This window comes from Enhydra lutris, unplaced genomic scaffold (assembly GCF_002288905.1).
Source record: "Enhydra lutris kenyoni isolate GAN:26980312 unplaced genomic scaffold, ASM228890v2 scaffoldscaffold1, whole genome shotgun sequence".
Classification (NCBI taxonomy): domain Eukaryota; kingdom Metazoa; phylum Chordata; class Mammalia; order Carnivora; family Mustelidae; genus Enhydra; species Enhydra lutris.
The window spans coordinates 91466603-91474295 of NW_019154085.1; positions in this window are offsets into that span (position 1 = coordinate 91466603).

A 7693-nucleotide genomic window follows, 5' to 3' on the forward strand; every position below is an offset into this window, starting at 1 on the left:
ATAATTATAATTATTAAAATAGTGATGTAAATAGTTATGTACACTACTAAAAATAGTAACATAAATAATGTAAATTATTATTAGAAATGCAAATGAACTTTGTCTGGTGGAGATGTAATTGATCATTGCCCTGTGGATATTGGCCAAATTTGCACATATTTCTACCTTCACTTCAGTATTTTTATTTGTCTTTGCTAGCATGTTTTTCAAATTCTCCTTTAATTGGTTTTGATACTTTGCCAGTTCCCTCATTAATTATTGTGCTAAATAAGATCTGTGACATATATTCATTTTACATTTCTGTCGTAATTTTACCTTTAAAAAATTATCCTGTACATATCCTAAGGACTCATCAGAAATAAAGATGAAAAAAATTACATTATTCATTGACATATGATGTTAAATTTTTGTGTACAAAAATTTTGTGTATAATTCTATAGCTTCTATTTAGTGTCATGGACAAGGGAGATAGAAAAGAAGATTAAGAGTATTAGCTATTTATTATTTTTTTTAATTTAAAATGTGAAACACTCCCTCTCTAAAATGGTATGATTTACCAAAACTACAATCCTGAAGTTTTCTACATTCAACCAATTAAAATGTTTTTTGCCATTACATGTTTTGTTTGTATGTAAGAGAATTTAATAACACAATTTGCATTTCTTCCAAATTCAATGAGACAAGATTATTCTGGGCACACTTGGCTTTGAATATCACCAGGTGGTATCATAGACTGAAAAAAGTAGAAGTAGAAATTATATTCACAATATATGTTTTTGTTGAATGAAATATACATTTATCACAAGATAGTTTTTATTTGTATTTTCATTGTTTTCATCACAATCTCATTAGTATTGGTTAGATATTGTTCAATCTGATCATTTGGCTAAAAATCAAATGAGGCAACAGTTCTATTGTCTGATTTCTGTGCAGCAAGTGCATCTTCAGGGAAATGAATTATGACAAAGTACAAATTCATTTCTGTTCTTTCAAAAAAACAAGCTTCAATTAAATGTTAACACCCCAGGTGTTTTACATCTCTTCAATGAAAACATTATCACTTCAGCTTTTGAGACAGAGGTATGTCAAAAATCCAGATGCTTCATACATTTTTTTTTTTAATTCAATAAGGAAAGTTAAGGAAACTATCTGCATGTGAATTACTTTCTACAATGGAAGGCATCCTGACACTGATTAATTGCTGAGCAAAACCCATAGTCATTGGAATGGCAGTTATGTGCAAATATTGGAGGCCAACTGAAGAAGGCCTGGAATGACATTCTCCCTCAAGAAATTTAATTTTCAAGAAATAAACGCACTGAGATAGTAAGGCTTAGAGGAAAATAAACCAGTTTAGCTTAAAGGTATAATTTTATTTTCTTCTTTTCAAATCGTTTCTCACCTCATATGTCCATGAAAATGATTTAAACTTTTTTTTATCCCCAATACAAAACATATTTATTGATCCACAGAACTTCTCCAGAGTAGACTTTAGGAATAGTTAATATCTATTCTTTTCTTTTGGATTATGGGAACCAAGTGTAAACAAGTTTGCTAAAGAGATAAGTGAGAGATTTTGGAAGCTAAAATATTAATGTCCCTGTCATTATAATTTCTTTTGAAGGATATGGGACTGACCCCAATCTACTACAAATATAATACTAGCAAATGCTAGAATGTTTACAAAGGGGGACTTTTAAATGGCAGGCAGAATAACCCACTGCAAAATGATGCTACTTTGGCATGAGTTATTTTGAGGTGAGGGCAATTGAGAAATAGTACACCTAGGAAGATTCTTTGTTCCACCCATTTCTGCCTAAAAGTAGGGCCTACATTTCCCTTTGGGAATGTGACATAAATTTCCATTTGTGAGGATGTTGCCCCTTCCATAACAATAAGACTATAGGTGACCTTGAGTTGAGTAATCATTACAAACCTTACTAAGAAACCCTTATTTACCAAGCATTTCCTCATTAGCCTACCACAATTTATAATCCTTTTGTTAAAATGGTATACATGTTGTCTAGTCTAACCCCTTCTTCTGGTTTTTCATTTCTTTTCTGTGAATTCCCTCTATACGTAAAAAATATTAACATCAAATACAATTTGTATGTTTTTTCTTCTGTTAACCTGTCTTTCTCAAATTAATTCATATACCATTGATAAAAAAGAAAAAAAATCACAAGAGAATAGAGGAAAACCTTTTCCTTCCCTACATTTCCATGCAACTCAACATTTATTCAACAATAATTTTCTATCATATTATTTATCAGCTCTATGCAAGAAAAATCTGAATGTGTTTGGTTCATTTTGAGGATTATGTAACTGCCTAGGCTAATTTGGCCTGACTGAAATATAATACATGGAACATCAGGGCTGATTATGGCAAATTCATGAGTTGGATCATGACAAGTCTTAGACCACAGTGTTTGATCTTAAGCAGATTTCCAGAAGTTCCCAGCTGGAGCTCAATCACTCATTTGCTTAACAAATGTTTACTTACTTATTTGTGTATTAATGTATATTTATCAAGCACAGTCTATGTGCCTCGTACCCTTTAAGGTGCTAAGAGTAAAACAAAATATCACAAATTCTCTGTCCTTAAGGAGCTTACAATAAATCAAGAGAACTATAAACATTTATAGAAAGTTGATAGCATTGTTTATAACAGGAAGTGCTAAGGGAATATATAAGAACATGACATTTATGTTAACATCCTGGAAATAGAGATGTCAAGGAAAACTTCCAGTAATTTACAACATATTTATGATTTGTCTTCTTATCTGTACCCAAGGCTTATTATTAGTATGTGGTATTAATACAAAATTATATATATATATATATCTCCAATCAGAACCTAGAGAAAAAAATCTGCCTTAACTTTGGCCCAATAGTTTGATTCATGGGGATGCCAGCTCTATCACAATCCTAACCTGCAATTCTACTTAAAGGGGTGAAGAAGGAAAGTTGTAGAATGTGATGTCTACAGGAACGTTGTCTCTTCCATGATCATGACCTGCCAGGCCCACTCATCATTGGAATGATGTTCTGACGGAGTTCAGAGGACACTATCCCAAAATGTGGCACCAGGGCATATTAAATATTTTAAGCTGAAGATATTTTAGAAAATAGCAGAAACAGAAAGTTCATTCTGACCTTCTCTCCTCTCCCCTAATTTCCTGAGACAGGTCATAAAACTGTCATGTGAGAGGTACCTTCCTAATATCCAGAGGAAAAGAGCATCCTTGTCTGTGAAGATAAAAAGACACCAAGAAGAATCTGAACAAACAAGTCTTGTTGAGTTACCCAGTCTACTCCACTTACCTCACACTGTCTTACCTATCACATTGCCCACTTTTCATCACATGTAACATAAAAATACTCAGGTCTTATGAAGGTTCTTGTGTCATATAAAACTGTACTAAATGTATATTCTCTTCTCTTGTGAATCTGTCTTTGTCAGTTTAATCTTCAGACTCAGCCGGGAATCCTAAAGTGTTGAGGAAAATTTTACCTTTCCTACAATCTAATTGCTCCTAAAATAGCCATGTTTGTGTATGTTGTTCAGAAAGACCACGAACTGAAATGTTTTCCACTTGGAATAGCTCTTTCATTATTCCAAAGAATTGAAAGGCTTTCCTGTAAACTATTTATAATTGTCCTATTTCAGGGGCACCTGGGTGGCTCAGTCCGTTAAGTTTCTGCCTTCTGCTCAGGTCATGATCTCAGGGTCGTGGGATCCAGCCCTGCATCTGGCTCCCTGCTGGCAGGGAGCCTGCTTCTCACTCTCTACCTTGCTTGTGCTCTCTCTCTTGCTATCTCTCTCTCCAATAAATGAATAAATAAAATCTTAAAATAATCATAATAATAAATCTCTTATTTCAAAACTTATGTTGAGTACTTTGAGAATTTGTTTTTGTTTTTGTTTTAACCAGGGGTTGATTTTGACTTAAATATTTCATTGTCAAAAATCCAAACTTTCATAAAATACGTGCTACTTTCCCTAAAATGCCTCTCACATGCTGAACTGAATCCTTATTATGAGTAAATCTGATAATGAACAAAAACATTAGCCCATTTGATTTTGGTTCTTCAAGTTTGTGCAACTAATCGAGGACTTTACTATATTTCAGAATTCCTTTTTTATTATGTGCAAATGTAAGAATGAAACAACCACAGATACTAATAAGAAAAAGTATCATTCTCAAGATAAAACTGAAACAAAGTAGAATATAAAGCAGGATACCTGGAAGTATTTCACTGAAATTGTAACTTTGGCAGGTTTTATTAGAGATTTATGATATTTCTGGTTCTCACGGAATAGAAACCTCTTTATTCCATGTAAGTCTGTTTTTCATCCTACTGACATTCAGAATACATACATATTTTCAAGAAGGCATTATACACAAAGGTAGGAACTGTCTTTATTATGAATAACACTACACTGAACATCTTCATATATAAATTGTGGACTGCATCTCTAATTATTTCTACATGTCTAGTGTCATACTGTCTGCACTATGGATAACATTGCTGTGAATATTTTTATACATAACTGTTTGACAGCACCTATCTTTATGGTAAATTACTTTGAGTGAGATTACTGGATGAAATTGAATAAATGACATGAAAGTTTGGGTTATTTATACATATTATAGCCAGTTCCACTGGCAACAGCAGATGAGAATGGATGTTGGCAATCTTAAAGGGACTTTCCTACCTTAAAATCATTTTACAATTGATTGGCAAATAAAATATATTTTTGTATTTACCTTTTTTTTTTTAATCACACTTGACTACTATTTTATATATTGATGGGCTATTTGTATACATTTTCATAATTCTTCTGTTATAGCATTTATTCTATTTTTATTAATTTGTGTTTGTTACAAAATATGAAACTTTCATATTTATTACCAACATTTAATCCAATTATTTTTTTCTTTAACAATTGTATAAAATTAAACCTATACTAATAGGACTTTCTCTTTTGAATTTCTATGTACCTAGCATTTTCCTTAAACAGCTCCAGATTTCTTCTGCTTTGGATCAGCTAGAGGTTAAAATTATTAAAAGTGGCTTCAAAAGAGAGAGTTGTTCAAATTTCATTACCTATACTTAGATTTTTTTTATTTTTCAATGAGATAGACAGCAATACTTTGCAGCAAGAAAGGCAGGATTGTCAAGAGAGAATTTTAGGGAATTCTTTATCTTATATTTGACCCTGGATCATAAGGATCTACATAAGAGGCATGGTGTCTACAAACAAACAAACAAATAAACAAACAAAAGATAAAGAAGAAGCCTGCCCAGGGCCAGCTATGCAATTTACAGAATGAAAATGCAGAGTCCCTTGATCAAAAGTCATTACAAATATCAAGACAATGACAACAGGGTATTAAACCAAGTGCGGGGCCCTGTACAACTGCACAGGTCATGTGTCAGTGAAACCAGCCCTGATTCTTGTTGGGATGTGGAGAGAAGGAACATAGAACACATAAAACACACAGCACAGTTGGTTAGAGGTGTGCCACCCTCACCTTTCTCTGCCTGAAAGTACAGTGCTTGTTTTGTAGGTTCAGGGAAATGCCTAGGGTGAGAAGATGACTCTCCTCTACCTACATTCACATTTGGAATTAGGGACAGAATTATTCCTTACTTGGCTCCATAACAATGTGTGAAATGAGATCACATCAAGGGAAACTCAGTTCATACCTCAGTCAGGCTGCTGTAGTTTACTGATGCCTATGGAGTGATCATCAGAAAGAAGGACTTCTTACTTTTATTTATTATTCATTTTTTAAAAAGATTTTATTTATTTATTTGCAAGAGACAGAGAGAGCAAAAGCTGGGCAGGGGGTGAGGAGGGACAGAGGGAGAAGCAGACTTCCTACCGAGCAGGGAGCCCAATGTGGGACTTGATCCCAGGACCCTGAGATCATGACCTGAGCCAAAGGCAGACACTCAACCTACTGAGCCACCCAGGTGCCCTAAGAACATTCCTTTCAGATAACTGAATTTGGGAGAAGATCCGGAAGCAAACAATGAAGTTATTTACTGGTTTATATCTTTAGTTTCCTGGGGAAGAATTTTCCAGAATAAATAATAAAGTGATGTTGACAGAGGCAGCCTTCATTTTCAGTCCAGATAGTTAAGTTTTGGGGCTGCAGGTCATCTTAGTCCTTACTAGACTCACAAACATAACATCAAAAGCAGCTTCTAAAGAGAGTGAGATTTACCTCTTATGATCCAATAAGAGCAGCAGACACTTTTTAAGTAATTGTCAACTGTCATTAACATGGCCAGACCTGGGCAAAACTTTAAGAAAGTATAAATTTCTACCACTTCTTAGAGTGACTTTATAATCTTATTTCTCCTCAACCTCTTGAATTTCCACCTCTGTTTCAGTTCTACAATTTTCCTCATCCACCAAATTCTCAAATACTCCTTCCCCAAGGTTTTCCTGTAAGAAACTGAATCGAAGTCAGTAAACTTCCTTTGAAATCAGAACTCTTTGCTCTCAGAACATTTATTTGGCCGTTGCTATACTGCTTTAATAAACACTTCAGGAAATATGCACATACCTATCTACTTGCTACAGTTTGTCATTTAACCAGAAAGTATAACATGCAGAATTCATGTCTTTGGGGAAGATGAATTACTTAGCAATATATAGCATACTTTCTAGATATATTTATTAACTGCATAATGGACTGAGTAGTAACTTCCCTCAGTAGTTTTAAGTTTGGATTTGCTCCCTTTAGTATCAATTGCCTTAAACAAAATATTAAATTGAAGTTTTCAAACCAAGGGAGATTGGATTAAATAATCATACCTCATCAATCACTTTTCTGTCATGATTTAGTGTAATGTTGTGAGAAAACACAGTATTGAGAGTGAGAAAATCTTAGTTTTAGTCTTGATTCTGCCACCAACTGCAGAACTCCATGCATGACTTAATTACCTTAAATTTCAGTTTATTTATTCAATTAATTGAAGAATTATACTAACAGGTTTCTAAAATTAATGCCAGCTCAGTCTTCTCTGATGGATGATCCTAAGTTGTACAGCATCTCCCATGTGAACTCCTTAGAAAAGTCTGCTTTCTTACATGCATTTGTCAGTCATTTGTCCTAAATCTGAAAAGTCATTCATCACACATCACTGGTTTATCATAGTTATTTTCGTTCATCTTTTTAAAGTGTCTACAATAAGCATTTCATAGCCATTCATGAGTTTTTAGAATATTCTAGAAAACATAGGAAGACTCATTTGCCAAGACCACATTGAGGAACTTATTGAAATAATGAAGATAATTTGGGATCCAGAGACTGTTGATTAACTCTTCAGTTTTGCTACTTTGTTTCTTAGCTCCAAGTCAGTGAACATAATGTATTACAGAAAGATACCTGTTTTCTGAAGTGGTGATAACTGGGGATCGGGGGAGGAGTTGATTAATTCCAAATATTACTCTGAGTTTCAGGTATGGCTCAGTTAAATTGACATTATGTTGATTTAAAATGCTCTTATAAAATTTTAAGGTAACCAATATTTAAATGGCAAAAGATACCTACCTTCTACATCATTATAAATGGTAATAGTAAACATAATAAAATAAAAATTTCAAAACAGAAGCAAAATTAAGTCTTAGATCCTCTTTATTCTACTATAGCTGAGTTTCAAATCAGGAGCA